At 48.9% G+C, this 16,056-nt stretch overlaps 1 protein-coding gene across 1 annotated transcript in view; it reads left to right on the forward strand.

Annotated features, from left to right (window-relative positions):
- The first annotated feature begins 1,050 nt into the window (after positions 1-1,050).
- Positions 1,051-16,056, forward strand: part of IDH1 (isocitrate dehydrogenase (NADP(+)) 1) — a 112,969-nt gene continuing 97,963 nt past the window's right edge. The window contains exon 1 of the mRNA XM_075317794.1: positions 1,051-1,171. The gene's annotated coding sequence lies outside the window, so the exon portion shown is untranslated. The remainder of the gene's footprint in view (positions 1,172-16,056) is intronic.

A 16,056-nucleotide genomic window follows, 5' to 3' on the forward strand; every position in this document is an offset into this window, starting at 1 on the left:
CATCGTCCTCGAGCTCCCCCCCCAAACGGCAGCGGTGGTCCCTCATGTTACCACACACCGTGGGTGGCGTCATGAACATTATCCCATCCACCACCCAAAACAACAACATCCCCCTTTTTATTTCCGAGGTAGTCACACGACCCCGCCTCAGATCCAGAGACCCCTCAAGCCACTGCGGATCCGGGTCCGAGCAGCCCGTCGGCTGTCGCGGGGGCGGCACAGAGACAGCCCTGGAAAGAGACAGACCGGGAAGGAGACAGCTGGGCAAAAAGACAGCCGGGCAAAAAGACAGCCGGGCAAAGAGACAGCTGGGCAAAGAGACAGCCGGGCAAAGAGACAGCCGGACAAAGAGACAGCTGGGCAAAGAGACAGCCGGGCAAAGAGACAGCCGGGCAAAGAGACAGACGGGCAAAGAGACAGACGGGCAGACAGCCGGGGAAAGAGACAGAAAGACACACACATAGAGATAGAGACAGATACAGAGATGGAGACAGAGACTGATACAAATACAGACAGAGATAGACACAGACAGACAAGGAAAGAGACAGACAGCTACACACAGACAGTTACTATCCCGGGCAACGCCGGGTACTACAGCTAGTATAAAGCAATAAATGTAGCGTAAAGTCACCCCTGTGTCACCGCTGTGTTGCACTTCTGGCCTTCAGTTACAGGAACATGCACTTATATTGTACAAACGTTTGCTATTTATGTCCGCAGTGGAGAAGCCTCTGTCACCGTGATACTTCAGCTACGGACTGCTCAGGAAAATAATGACGCGGCGCCTTTAAGGAGATGTCAAGGCTGTCAACTTTTCCCTAGTTACTGGCCTGCAGGGCACACCCTCCTCATGGACACGCCCTCCTCATGGACACGCCCTCTCCTTGACAACATCTTCCTGATAGACGAGCTGCACACGCCCATGTTACGCCCTTTTCGCGCAGCTGTCCGCCCCTTTCAATTGGCGTCATGTTTCGTGTGGAGCTCTGATTGGCCACCTGTCTTTACTGTCGTGACTACTATTGGTTGGAGGTGGATCAGCTGGTGAAAAGGCGTGGTCACGGGCGAAATCTGGAAAGCAGGTTGTCTTGTTCTGCGGTTAGTGCTTTTACAGCTTTGCACTAGTGACCGGAGTCTCAGTCTGACGCCATTGTCAACACTCAACTGTCAGGTAATTAATTAGCTGTGTGTGTGGACAATGACTGCACCGTGTATAGCGCCATCACCAGACCGGGGCTGCACACACAATGCAGAATATAGAGCACGTACATTACACTCAGCCATTCCTAGCAGTGAAGGGTGATCAGGTGATGGATCAATCTCAGCGCAGCAGGGATCGGGGTGATCTGTCATCGGCACAGGCGATGCTCTCTCCTGCAGCTGTAGAAGGTGTGCGGCCGCCTCTGCCAGTCCTGGGAGTGGTGAATGATACAGATAGGACAATGACCTCGTACAGCGCTCCCAGGAGCAGAACCTGCTGAGTCATGGTGGTGTCAGGGCACCTTACAGAGAGAAGGCTTCTTCCAGGGAGAGAGGGCACGGGACCACCCTATAGGGTGGGGGCACCCTGCAGGGAGAAGGGGGCTCAGGGCACCCTGCAGGGAGAAGGGGGCTCAGGGCACCCTGCAGGGAGAAGGGGGCTCAGGGCACCCTGCAGGGAGAAGGGGGCTCAGGGCACCCTGCAGGGAGAAGGGGGCTCAGGGCACCCTGCAGGGAGAAGGGGGCTCAGGGCACCCTGCAGGGAGAGGATACCATTCAGAGAGAAGGGGGCTCAGGGCACCCTGCAGGGAGAGGATACCATTCAGGGAGAAGGGGGCTCAGGGCACCCTGCAGGGAGAGGATACCATTCAGGGAGAAGGGGGCTCAGGGCACCCTGCAGGGAGAGGATACCATTCAGGGAGAAGGGGGCTCAGGGCACCCTGCAGGGAGAGGATACCATTCAGGGAGAAGGGGGCTCAGGGCACCCTGCAGGGAGAGGATACCATTCAGGGAGAAGGGGGCTCAGGGCACCCTGCAGGGAGAGGATACCATTCAGGGAGAAGGGGGCTCAGAGCACCCTGCAGGGAGAGGATACCATTCAGGGAGAAGGGGGCTCAGGGCACCCTGCAGGGAGAGGATACCATTCAGGGAGAAGGGGGCTCAGGGCACCCTGCAGGGAGAGGATACCATTCAGGGAGAAGGGGGCTCAGGGCACCCTGCAGGGAGAGGATACCATTCAGGGAGAAGGGGGCTCAGAGCACCCTGCAGGGAGAGGATACCATTCAGGGAGAAGGGGGCTCAGGGCACCCTGCAGGGAGAGGATACCATTCAGGGAGAAGGGGGCTCAGGGCACCCTGCAGGGAGAGGATACCATTCAGGGAGAAGGGGGCTCAGGGCACCCTGCAGGGAGAGGATACCATTCAGGGAGAAGGGGGCTCAGGGCACCCTGCAGGGAGAGGATACCATTCAGGGAGAAGGGGGTACAGGGCACCCTGCAGGGAGAGGATACCATTCAGGGAGAAGGGGGTACAGGGCACCCTGCAGGGAGAGGATACCATTCAGGGAGAAGGGGGTACAGGGCACCCTGCAGGGAGAGGATACCATTCAGGGAGAAGGGGGCTCAGGGCACCCTGCAGGGAGAGGATACCATTCAGGGAGAAGGGGGCTCAGGGCACCCTGCAGGGAGAGGATACCATTCAGGGAGAAGGGGGTACAGGGCACCCTACAGGGAGAGGTCAGTGGCACAGTGAAGTGTTTTCTGTCCATTTCCTTCTTTCATGGCTGAAGCCCGGGCTAAGCTGTGACTGTTGCCGTGTTCTGTAGCTGGAAACCTTTGAACTCCTCTGGAAATCTGCGTAGGTTTTTGATGCTGTGTAAATAAACTTCCTTATGACAGTGCCATGTGATGTGTGGGGGCTCGGCCTAATAATAGAAGACCCTGATGTTGAATGCAGACAAATAATTGTGACATTATGGATTTCAGATAACCGCCCCTGTCAGCAGCCGTTCCTGTACTGTGTGTGATGGACCCTTTGGGACATGTTCACACCGTAGCCTGTATAAGGTCACATTCATAACCTTCCTCTGTTCCAATTGCGGCAGATCCATATTTGCCTAATACGTGCTGAGCAAAAATCTGTCTTTTTAATGCCCGAAAACTGGTGCGGACGCTGTGAATTCCCCCATCGTGATGGGACGCAAACAAGAATGCGGGAATCCAATCCACATTGTGAATGGGCTCTGAGTGCGTCACACCGGATATTGCCCAGTCACCCTACTGAGAGCCCGGCTACCAAGAGACAAGGAACTGTCTGCCGGCTTTGTCATTCAGGAGTGCATGGAGTGGCTATGGTGGCAGCTCACAGTTTGCTGACTTCTGGCTGTAAGCACGCCCCAGAACTTTCACTCACCGCTCTGCATATATACAAAGTTTGGACACGCCTGTAAAAATTACTGTTATTGTGAACAGTTAAGCAAGTTGAACATTAAATGAGCTCTAGAAGGTATAAAGTTGAAGATGACACATTTCCTTTGCATTTTAGGCAAAAAAAAGCATTTTCATCTTTTACATTTTTTTTTTTTTTAATTTAAAAAAGGATAATGGTCCAATGTAAAACTTTGGGCACCATGCATGGCTAATAGCTAGTAGAACCTCCTTTGGCAGGTATCACACCTTGTAAATGATTTTTGTAGCAGCCAAGAGCCTTTTGAAAAGTCTTCCAGTTCTGTGAGATTCCTGACTCGTCTTGCATTTACTGCTCTTTTGAGGTCTAGACACAGATTTTCAATGATGTTCAGATCAGGGGACTGTGAGGGCCATTGTAAAACTTTCAGCTTGCTCCTTTTTGAGGTAGTCTGTTGTAGATTTTGTTGTGTGATTAGGATCATTATCCATTTGTAGAAGCCATCTTCTTGTCAACTTCAGCTTTAATTCAGATGGTCTTATGTTTTCATCAAGAAATTATTGAAATTTCATTGATTCCATTCTTCCCTTCACCTGTGAAATATTGTCCGTGCCATTGTCTGCAACACAGCCTTAAAGCATGATTGTGTGGCGCCCTGGACTAGCCAGGTCGTCACAGGTACTGCAACACACACACCCCCACCCCTGGACAGGCACATCAGCCGCAAACAAAATCCTTGTTGCCTCCCTCCAGGGGCTGATGTCCACACCAGGTGGGGTGGAGCCAGGTGGTTGGCCCCACCCACTGAGGAGTTCACAGTCCTGGAGGTGGGAAAAGGAGCAGTCAGTGAAGATCAGTTTTAGGAAGTGGTAGTGGAGGAGCAAACTGACAGTGTCCGGGTGCATGGCCCGGGCACATACAGCAAGGTTGGCAGACGGTGGTGGCCGTCTGCAGGAGAGGCCGATCAACGCGGAACCATAGGACCGTGGTCGGGCGGTGGCCCGCCGGTACCGAATCGGGGAGCGAAGTGAAGCCAGCACACACAGGCAAGGCCTGCGGACCCCAACCAGGCTTGGAGCCGCCGTTAAAGGTCAAATCCGTCAGTGACCGGAACCCCAGGGGTTTCCTAGCAGCCAAGACCCGATTGAAGGGAACCGTCCAAACAGAAAAGGGAAATACAGCTACCGCCACAGCTAGAGTTCCCAGGGCCAGAGTCTGCGGGCAAAAGGGCTCCTCCGGCACCTATACGCTGGGGAGCGGGCTACCGGTGGGAAGCCATCGGAGCCGAACATACCGACAGGTGCAGGGAAAGACAGCCATCACCAACTGTCCGGGGAAAGCAACAGCAGCCGGCTGTGGGACCCGTCCATCCAGCCGTTTGGTTTACCAGAGACTGTGTATGCATCCGTTACTGAGTGAGTACACCAGTGCCATCCGGCACCGCGCCGCGCTGTCCCTGCGACCCTGCACCTCGCCAGCCCCGCCTTCCCGTCTCCTCACCGGGCCCCGGGACCACCAACCCCTACTCACGAAGGGGGAAAACATCCCAGCTGCTCCTTAACAACGCTCCCGGGATCCCCGTCACCAGCAGCGGTGGTGCCCACCTTCACCACAAACCGTGGGTGGCGTCACGAACCAAATCCCCAAACCAAACTACCCCCTTTCACTCACGGGCGAGGAGCGCCGCTCGAGTCCCCGGATCCGGCCCACCGCTTGAGCCACTGAGCAGCAGCAGCAGCCGGACCCGAGCGCCAGCGCACCCCCCGCTCGCGACAATTGCTTAATTGGTTGGCAATATTTTCTTTCCTGAAATTCTGTGCCCTTTTTTCTTTACAAAAGAGAGAGGGAGATGCGCTGAGTAGCACCCGGTGGTGAAGGGGATTATGGTAATGCCCGGAGGCTGCTCACCTCAAAAGGTTGTGTACCCGTGCACAACCCTGATTGTTGCAATAAAGGATCCACGGGGTCCCGCTGAAGCCTGGAGCTGTCTGAAATCCTGGGGAATAGAGTGGAGCAAAGCCTTCCGGGTTGGTCATGTGACCGCGAGCACCCGGAAGTACGTCACCGCAGGTCCTGTGCAGTCAGAGCAACCTGGTGTCACAGCAACCGTGGGTCCTGGTAAATGTTGTGGAGGCTCGCCGCTCCCAGAGCTGCTCCTGCCGTTAATCCCTCAAGGGGATGATGTATGTGAAGATATCAGATAGGAGTGCTAGGGAACAGGAAGACAGGGAGGATTTTAAAATTACAAACCTTTTATTTCTTAGAGGGTTTTTAAATGAAATAAAAGGTTTGTAATTTTAAAATCCTCCCTGTCCTCCTGCTCCCTAGCGCTCCTATCTGACCACAACTTGCACCCTCCCACACATTCCCCCGCACCCCGTACTCTGCCCACAACCTCCCCCTGCACTTCTCTGGGGTCTGTGACCTGGGGGAGGGGCCTTGCGGCGGCTGGCGTGGTGTCAGCGCCAGCACCGGGCCCCCTGCACAGGATCGTACATTCAAATGTACCGGCATCACAGATGCCGATATATTTGAAAGCCCTGATGAGAGGGAGCGCAGCGCTGCTTCACATCACTGCCCGTGCAGTCTGGGTCTGACATTTCAGGACAGCGGTGACGTCACTACTGTGCTGATATGTCCAGAGCACAGACAGCGTGGAGGAGCGGCGGGGACCGAGGACGGGTGAGTATACCCTACATGTGTTCCCTATGGGGTTAGGGGGGGTCGGTACAGAGCGCCGTGCGTGTGCGTGCGTGCGGTGCAGAGCCTGATGTGGGGTGCAGAGCCCTATGTGGGGCTGTTATTTGCAATGCTGTAGTGATAACAGGTGCTGGGGCAGAATACTGACAGGGAATGTATGTGCAGAGGGCGGGCAGGGTGCGAGGCTGGACACTGGGGTGGGGCTGGACACTGGGGCCGGGCGGTGCCAGCTGTGACTGAGAGGTGCGGCACAGGAAGTTATCATGTTTGCTTGAGCTGAATGTAAACAATGAGCTGCAGAGAATAAATGAATATTTCAAGAGGAACAAAAGTTAGAAAACAAAAAATAACAATGTAGGGGTGTTTTATATGACAATACAGCATAGATTAGCTTAACAAAAAATTTTGAGTTTGTCGGACAACTCCTTTAATGGTGAAAACGCAAGAGAGGTTTTCTTCTGATGACTCTTCCATGAAGGCCATGTCTGTGCAGGTGTCTCTGTTCTACTGTTCAATGTACCACAATTCCAGAGTCTTATAAATATTACCAAATGTCTTTTGCAGTTTAACAGGGGTTTTGATTTGCCTCTCCAGGAATACTATGAGCAGCTGTTGCAGAAATTTTGCTTGACCTCCACTGTTCCTGGTAACTGCCATTTCTTACATTTCGAACTGAAGAAAGAGCAAAGCATGTTCAAGTTGCCATCTTATAGCATTCTCCTGCCTTGTGGGCCTCCACCATTTTCAGAGTGCCAGGCAGCTGCTTAGAAAAACCCATGGCTGCTGTTTTTTGGCACAAGGTTAGATTAGGCTGGGTTTTTTTAAACATAAATTTTTATTGCAGTTTTCAGAATTATTACAATATGTCTAACATTTGAACAAGAATAAATTCACCTTACCAATTTACCCACCCTTGTCTTAACCCACCCTCTTTTATTCCCACTTTATCCCCCCCAACATTTTTAATACACTGAACACCAGGTATAAGTCGCAAAAGAACACACAGCTCCTCTATATTCTGATTCCCGTTTGAAGCCCTATTTCTCTGAAACCCTCGTCTCGCCCTACTGTCGTGTCTCTACTGCGTGTGTATTTTCAGCTTTCCCAATGTGCTTTGCAAGTCTCCCAGTAGATACCATTCCGTATTAGTGAAAGGAGATACCACTTTCCGTATTTCTGCAACTCCATACTGTTGTACTATAAATCTCTTCCATTTTTTAAAAAAGTTTCCCGTTAGTTCGTCCTTATTTTTTTCGGCTTCCAACTGTTCAATATTGAGCAGCTTTTTAATCTGATTGACCACCTCTTCCTCTGATGGAACAGATTCCTCGAGCCATCTGCGTAGTAGGGCCTTTTTCCCTATCATAGCAATTTTATGAAAGAGTCTTGGAATCGTGGTCCCCCGTGTATCTCCTCCTCCTTCCTTTTCTTTAGTCCTGTGGTGGAAAATCCATAACAATGGGTCTAGTTCCATTTTCACTTCCCATACTTTTTCTATAAGTGTCTTCATTTTTCCCCAAAATTTCTGACTTTCTGGGCACAGCCAAATCCCGTGGTATAAGTCCGTTTTCGGCTGTTTACATTTGGGGCAATGTTCTATTTTATTCATAGTCTGCTTGGTGGGGATGTTAAAACCATAAATTGCTCTGTGCATTAATCTAAACTGTGTGTCCCTCCAGCCCTCATTAATCACCTCCTTCCTCATCCTCATCCATCCCTGCCGTATCTTTTCCCCTGCCTCTGTATCTTTTAGTTGTTGTGCCCACGCTCCCCAGACCTGGTCCGAGTGCAGTGGTACCAGTGCTGTTCTCAGATCTTTGTACAGGGAGGAGATAGTAATCTCCTGTTTATCCTTCATTATAAATTGGTCCATTTCATTCATTACCTGTTCTTTTCTAACATCCCTCAATAGTCCCATTATTCCCTTTTCCACCTGTTTGTATTGTATGATTTGGAATGGGGAAAGCCCGTACCTGTTCACCATCTCCTAAAGGGTCAACCACCTATGTTCCGTTTCATGGAGCAGATCCTTCACCACACTGATCCCCTTATTTCTCCATTCTAGAAATAGTTTGTTTTCCTTCCCTGCTGGGAATTCCGGAAAATTCCAGATATTTAGGTATTTGGAGATTCGCCAGGACAGATTAAACTTTTTCCTCACTGCTTTCCACGCCATTATCGTATCCCTACATACCAGGGAGTGCTTAATTTTCCTCGGAATATTGGCCAATGACGTGTGTAATATTGCCCCCAAGTCCCATGGTCTACAGTACTCACTTTCCAATTTTATGTTAGAATAGCTATTTGTCTTCCTCAGCCAGTCTATTACGTGCCTCATCAAGCATGCAAGGTTGTAGCCTCTCACATTTGTCATCTTGATTCCTCCCTTTTCCAGTGGTAGCATTAGTTTTTCCGCCCTAATTCTTGGTCTTTTTCTCTTCCATAGGAAGCTTGTAAATGCTTTATTCAGTCTATTTACATCCGCATGCTTTAATAATATAGGGATAGCCTGCATCGGGTATAACAGCTTCGAGAAACTCATCATTTTTAAGAGGTGGTTTCTACCTAGCAGGGATATCGGCAGCCCCTCCCACATCTTTAGCTCTCGTTCTATTTTCTGTATCAGCGGTTTGAAGTTTAATTCATAAATGGAGGCAGGCTGGCGTCTCATCTGGATCCCCAGGTATTTAAGGTGAGTTTTTGCTATCGGTATCCCACATATGTTATTCTCTATTCCATAGGTTTTCAGGGATGACATGGTTCGCTCATTCAGAAACAGTATTTCACATTTTGTCTTGTTCAATTTAAAACCTGCCATAGACCCAAATCTCTCTATCTGTTGTATTATTTTTAAAAGGTCATCCTGTGGTCTATTCATGAATAATATGATATCGTCCGCGAATAGAGCTGAATGTACTTTTTCCGTTCCAATGTTAATGCCCTCAAAGCAGTCTCCTCCATTGATCAGTTTTGATAATGGCTCAATGGCTAGATTGAACAAGAGAGGAGACAGCGGGCACCCCTGTCTCGTCCCTTTGGTCAAAGAGAAGGGTCGTGACAAAAATCCGGGTGTCGCCACTCTTGCCTGAGGGTTTGCATATAGTATACCTATAAATGTTCTGAATGCTCCCCTGAAGCCCATATTATCTAGGACTGTTTCCAGCCATGGCCACTGCACATTATGAAACGCTTTTTCAGCATCCAACGTGATCATGGCTGGAAATTCCCCTCCTTGTAGATCCCTGTGTCTGATGGCGTCCATTACTATTATGGCCTTTCTTACGTTTGTCACGGCTGCTCTCCCCTTTACAAACCCCGATTGGGCGGGAGAAATTAGCCTTGGTAATACCTCTGCCAATCGATTGGCCATCAATTTGGCCACTAGTTTAAGGTCTTGGTTGATTAGTGAGATTGGTCTATAATTCGTTGGATTGTCCAAATTTTGGTCTCCTTTGGGTAAAAGTTTTATATATGCAGTGTTAAGGTGGCTAGACGTTCCCGTACCCCCTAACATTTTATTAAACATACGTGTCAGCGTTGGTGATATTTCCTCCTTTAGTACTTTATAGAATTCCCCATTGAACCCGTCAGGCCCCGGTGCTTTATGTATACTCAGTTCTCCTATTGTTGTTTGCACTTCCTCTATTGTGATGTCCGCGTTCAGTCTAGTCAGTTCGTCCTCGGTTATTTGTGTAAGTCCTAATGTCTTTAGCCACTCCCTCCCTCCTTCTCTATTTTCATCCCCTTTACTATATAGTTTGGCATAGTATTCCCCCAAGATCTGGTTGATCTCCTGCGGATTCGTCGATTTGGTCCCATCCTGTCTTGTCATACTAGCTATTAACGTCAACGGTCGTTTTCCCTTTGCCAGGTTAGCCAGCAGTTTACCTGCCTTATTGCCAAATTGGTGCAAGTCAACCTCCTGCTGGGACCTTACTAGTTCGTCTCTTTTTCGTACCCACATGTCAAACTCTTGTTTTGCTTCCTTCTACTCTTCTTTTGCTTTTTGGGATTTGTTTTCTAGGTACCTTGTGTATTTTTCTCTCAAACTAGTGCTTGCCTCCTGGTAATGTTTTTGCGTCTGTTTCCTGATTTTGGCTACATGCCCCATCAGTCTCCCCCTTTAATACTACTTTTGCTGTTTCCCAGAGTAGCATTGCCTCTTCCTCGTGCCCGCTGTTAGTGCCGCAATATTCCTCCCACCACTCCTTTTAATGTTTTAATAAAATCTTTATCTTTGAGTAAGAATGATGGAAATCTCCATATATAATCCGAGCCCCTCTGTATTCTGTCATTTAAGTCTAAGTGGTCGGATATAACCATGTTCTCTGTCTACATCCTTGACCCTGTGCCAGAGTCTTTGGTCTACTAACATAAAGTCAATCCTTGACCATGCTTCGTGTGGGTGTGAGTAGTGTGTAAATTCACGTTCATATGGGTGTTGCGTTCTCCAACTGTCCTGCAGATTTGTGTCTTCCAGTAATTTGGCCATCAAACCCTTTGTATTCCTACGCTGCCTACATTGTTCCTTGCCATACCTCCTATCCTCCTCTTTCGAAACTACTGCATTAAAATCTACCCCCACTATCTTATTTGGGTCTACATCCACTCCCAATTTGTTGGTAATAAAGTCAAAGAAGGCTTTTTGTTCGTTATTAGGGGCGTATATATTGTGTATGCTAAACTCTCCCTGCGGGCTAGTTAATTTGATATGTATGTACCTCCCACCATCATTACTGTCTTGGGACACTATTTCGTGAGTAAAGTGTTTGTTTATTAAGATCATTACCCCTGCCTTCCTTCCCTGGGATCCTGACCTGACTACCGCCCCACCCATAATTTTTGCATACGAAAAAAATCCCCTTTTTGCAGGTGGGTCTCCTGCAGTAGTGCGATATCTACCTTCAGTCTTTCAAGGTATCGTAATATCATCATGCGCTTATGTGGAGACTTCAAACCTTTTACGTTCCAAGTGACTAATTTAACCATTATCCCAACATCTCGGGACATTTATGTCGCTATATGTTCTAACTTGTGTGTGTCTTGGCGCCTTTCCCTGGTCTTTTCCCTGCCTTAACTCCGCTGCGTACTGATAACTATGTATTGCCTGGGCGCAACCTTGTGTCCCCTTCTTCGCATTAACTATAAACCTGTTGGCTACCCCCCCAACTGCCCTCAGTTTTCTTTCGGTGTTCTTATAGCGTTGCTTTCCCTGAACCCAACTATTCAACCTAAATCTATGGTCAACTGTCCCCCCCTTTACAATCAATCGTCTCGTCACTTCCATTTTTTCTGTGATGCTCCTGGCTCCGCAATCCCCTCTCAGCCTACTGATTCACATTTACATATAGCCTGTCCCCATTGTTCTGTTATCTAACACACCAGAGCAAGGCCTTCCTGGTCAATAGCCGTGCCAGCATACAATACCCCCTCCCTCATTGCCCATACCTATTATTTGTTACCTCTGGTCTCAATTTCACTTCACCTCCCATCAGCATAAGTGGCCTGGCTACCAGAAGAGCGATTTATCAGTAGAATACTAAAAAGAGAGAAACCTGGTCCCCCATAGATGTTAGGATCCCCTACACCCCCGATGGGGCAGGGCACCTTGAGGGTACATATAGATTGAAGAGGCGAGGGGAACTGAAGAGAAAAGAAAGGAAAAGCCTACAAGAAGGGGAGAAAAAAAGGAAGAGAAAGTAGGAAGTGGAAGAGGAAGTAGGAAGTGGAAAAGGAAGTGGAAGAGGAAGTGGAAAAGGAAGTGGAAAAGGAAGTGGAAGAGGAAGTTGAAAAGGAAGTGGAAGAGGAAGTAGGAAGTGGAAAAGGAAGTAGGAAAAGGAAGTGGAAGAGAAAAAGGAAGTGCAAGAGGAAATAGGAAGTGGAAGAGGAAATGAAAGAGGAAGTAGGAAGTGGAAGAGGAAATAGAAGAGGAAGTAGAAGTGGAAAAGGAAGTAAGAAGTGAAAGAGGAAGTGGAAGAGGAAGTGGAAGTAGGAGGTGGAAGAGGAAGTAGGAATTAGAATAGGAAGTGGAAAAAGAAGTAGGAAGAGGTAGATGGGATGGTAAAGGAAGTGTAAGAGAAGTGGAAGAGGCAGTATGAGGTGGAAGAGGAAGTAGGAAGCGAAAGAGGTAGTGAAAGGGGAAGCAGGAAGCGGAAGGGGAGGCGGAAGAGGAAGTAGGAAGCGGAAGCAGAAAGTAAAAATGCAATAATAAACAGTAGATGTTACTCATCCCCTGCATTCCGTCAGTCCCCTCTCTCTTGGGCCCCTCAGTTCAGTTCAAAAATATTGATTCTTCTCCCTGCAGCCTCACTCATGGCGCTCCCCTCTTCTGGCCTCCAGGCCAACGCGACGGCGACCTCCTTGCTTTTGGACCTCCTGCATGTATCTCCTTCCCCTCCATTCAGTCGTTCCGGCCTGATGTCCGGCTCTCCTCCTCTCTTCCTTGCCAAGTATGTTGCCTCTCCAGGAAGTCCTCCGTCTGGTTTCTGTTCTCCATCTTCTCCATCCATCTCTCCGCCTCACTCAAGTCTTTCGTCGCAAAAAGGGATCCATCACGTCTTGTTACTCTCAGTATTGCAGGATACAGCAGTTGGAATTTTATGCCTTTACGATACAGCGCGGTACAAATCTTACTAAAGGCTTTCCTTTTGCGTGTAACCTCTGCCGAGTAGTCACCGAAGATCAGCACCTTATGCCCTTGTAGAGACAGTGGGGTCCTCCTTCCTCTAAACGCTCGCAGTATCTCTTCTTTGTCTTTGTATTCCAAGTATTTTATTATCACTTGGCGCAGCCTGGCTGGTCCCGTCACTCCCGTGCTGTCTTCCTTCCCATTTGTTCCTCCTGTGCCTGGACGCTCTCTTACAGGGCCCACTCTGTGCGCTCTTTCCACCCTGCATTTGTGCGTTAGACCTAGTGCCTTGGGGAGCTCTGCTTCACATATGTTGTCCAATTGCCGCATGCTTATAGATTCCGGCAATCCCACCAGCCTTAAATTGCTTCTTCTGGAGCGGTTTTCCAGATCCTCTAGTTTGTCTCTCATGGCCTGGGATCCCTCCACCATCTCCTGCAGCTGCCCCTTTAATGCTGCCACCTCGTCCTCTGTGTCAGAGATTCTTTTCTCCATCTCTGACATCCTGGCTCCCTGCTGTGCGATCTGTTCCTTTTAAGGGTGCTAGCACTGCCCCCACCATAGCCTCTAGAGAGTCTTTGATCTTGTCTGTCAGGTGCACTGCCACTGCTCCAGCCAGACGGTCATAATCAATTTGCAGGCCTGGGAACTGCTCGTGCTGCTGGGCTGTCTGCTGCTGGGCTGTCTGCTGCTGGGCTGTCTGCTGCTGGGCTGTCTGCTGCTGGGCTGTCTGCTGCTGGGCTGTCTGCTGCTGGGCTGTCTGCTGCTGGGCTGTCTGCTGCTGGTGCTGCTGGACTGTCTGCTGCTGGTGCTGCTGGACTGTCTGCTGCTGGTGCTGCTGGACTGTCTGCTGCTGGTGCTGCTGAGCTGTCTGCTGCTGGTGCTGCTGAGCTGTCTGCTGCTGGTGCTGCTGAGCTGTCTGCTGCTGGTGTTGCTGGGCTGCCTGCTGTTCGGCTGCCTGCTGTTCGTGCTGCTCGGCTGCCTGCTGCTCGTGCTGCTGGGCTGTCAGCTGTACGTGTTGCCGAGCTCTTTGCTGCTCTCTCAGCTGCTCCCCCTCCTCCTCCATTCGTCCCCGCTCACCTCCCTGCACACCGCCGTGCCGCCATTTTGCGCTCCATGTGCACTGCTTTCTCTGCAGCACCCTGCTCCAGCTGTCTGCCACCGCTCTGGAGGAGGTACCGCTCCATGCACGGTCACCTCCCGCTCCTCGCCTCCCCTTCTCCGCCTCCTCCCCCGGCCGTGGGGCTCCTATAGTCGGTGTGTGGGGCTGAGGAACGTGCGGAGCTCTGTCTCCCGCGTCCTCACATCACAGCGCCGGAACCGGAAGTTTAGGCTGGGTTTTATAAAGCTGTGGTATTTGCACCACCTGACCTTTCCTTTTTTTTTTTTTTTTTTTTTTTTTTTTTAGTTTTAAATAGTAAAAGATGAATACATATATGTATTACAGTCATATGAAAAAGTTTGGACACCCCTATTAATGTTAATCTTTTTTCTTTATAACAATTTGGGTTTTTGCAAAAGCTATTTCAGTTTCATATATCTAATAACTGATGGACTGAGTAATATTTCTGGATTGAAATGAGGTTTATTGTACTAACAGAAAATGTGCAATCCGCATTTAAACAAAATTTGACCGGTGCAAAAGTATGGACACCTCAACAAAAAAGTGACATTAATATTTTGTAGATCCTCCTTTTGCAAAAATAACAGCTTCTAGTCGCTTCCTGTAGCTTTTAATGAGTTTTTGGATCCTGGATGAAGGTATATTTGACCATTCCTGTTTACAAAACAATTCCAGTTCAGTTAAGTTTGATGGTCGCCGAGCATGAACAGCCCGCTTCAAATCATCCCACACATTTTCAATGATATTCAGGTCTGGGGACTGGGATGGCCATTCCAGAACATTGTAATTGTTCCTCTGCATGAATGCCTGAGTAGATTTGGAGCGGTGTTTTGGATCATTGTCTTGCTGAAATATCCATCCCCTGCGTAACTTCAACTTCATCACTGATTCTTGCACATTATTGTTAAGAATCTGCTGATACTGAGTTGAATCCATGCGACCCTAAACTTTAACAAGATTCCCGTTGCCGGCATTGGCCAAACGGCCCCAAAGCATGAAGGAACCTCCACCAAATATTACTGTGGGTAGCAAGTGCCTTTTTGTATGACCAAACAACTCAATCTTTGTTTCATCAGTCCACAGGACCTTCTTCAAAATGTAACTGGCTTGTCCAAATGTGCTTTTTCATACCTCAGGCGACTCTGTTTGTGGCGTGCTTGCAGAAACGGCTTCTTTCGCATCACTCTCCCATACAGCTTCTTCTTCTTGTGCAACGTGCGCTGTATTGTTGACCGATGCACATTGACACCATCTGCAGCAAGATGAATCTGCAGGTCTTTGGAGGTGGTCTGTGGATTGTCCTTGATTGTTCTCACCATTCTTCTTCTCTGCCTTTCTGATATTTTTTTGGGCCTGCCACTTCTGGGCTTAACAAGAACTGTTAGAAAAACCACAAAGAACTATATCAAAAAAACACCAAAAAGGAGCCAAGACAAATGATATGTGCACACACAATGTGGTGAGCCTTCCTCATAAAGATGGCTGCAGCCGAGGTGCAAGATCCTGATGTCACAGCCACTCAACCTCCACACTAGGGGGGAGGGGCGGCTGCTTAGCATAAGACATGCACACTAATAAGGCTTGCACTGGGAGCCCATCATATAATGAGTGAAATGCACAGTGTCTGAACTGTGACCTATAAATGACGCCAGAAACCCAGGTCAGGCGGGCAAAACAGCACTATATAGGTGCATCTCGCACGGATACACGAGACGCACAGTGTCTGAATAATGGCCTATAAATGACGCACAACACCAGGTCCAGGTGGGTCAGTTAGCACTATGAGTACATAACACATGACAGGCTCACCATTTAACCACCTGAATTCTTAACAAGAACTGTACCTGTGTTTTTCCTTACTATGTTCCTCACAGTGGAAACTGACAGTTTAAATCTCTGAGACAACTTTTTGCATCCTTCCCCTGAACAACTATGTTGAATAATCTTTGTTTTCAGATCATTTGAGAGTTGTTTTAAGGAGCCCATGATTCCACTCTTCATAGGAGATTCAAATAGGAGATCAACTTGCAAGTGGCCACCTTAAAAACCTTTTTGTCATGATTGGATACTCCTGCCTATGAAGATCAAAGCTCAATGAGGTTACAAAACCAATTTAGTGCTTTAGTAAGTCAGTAAAAAGTAGTTAGGAGTGTTCAAATCAAGAAATTGATAAGGGTGCACATACTTTTGCATCTGTCAAATTTTGTTTAAATGCGGATTGC

Source organism: Anomaloglossus baeobatrachus, chromosome 7 (genome assembly GCF_048569485.1).
Source record: "Anomaloglossus baeobatrachus isolate aAnoBae1 chromosome 7, aAnoBae1.hap1, whole genome shotgun sequence".
Taxonomy (NCBI): Eukaryota; Metazoa; Chordata; class Amphibia; order Anura; family Aromobatidae; genus Anomaloglossus; species Anomaloglossus baeobatrachus.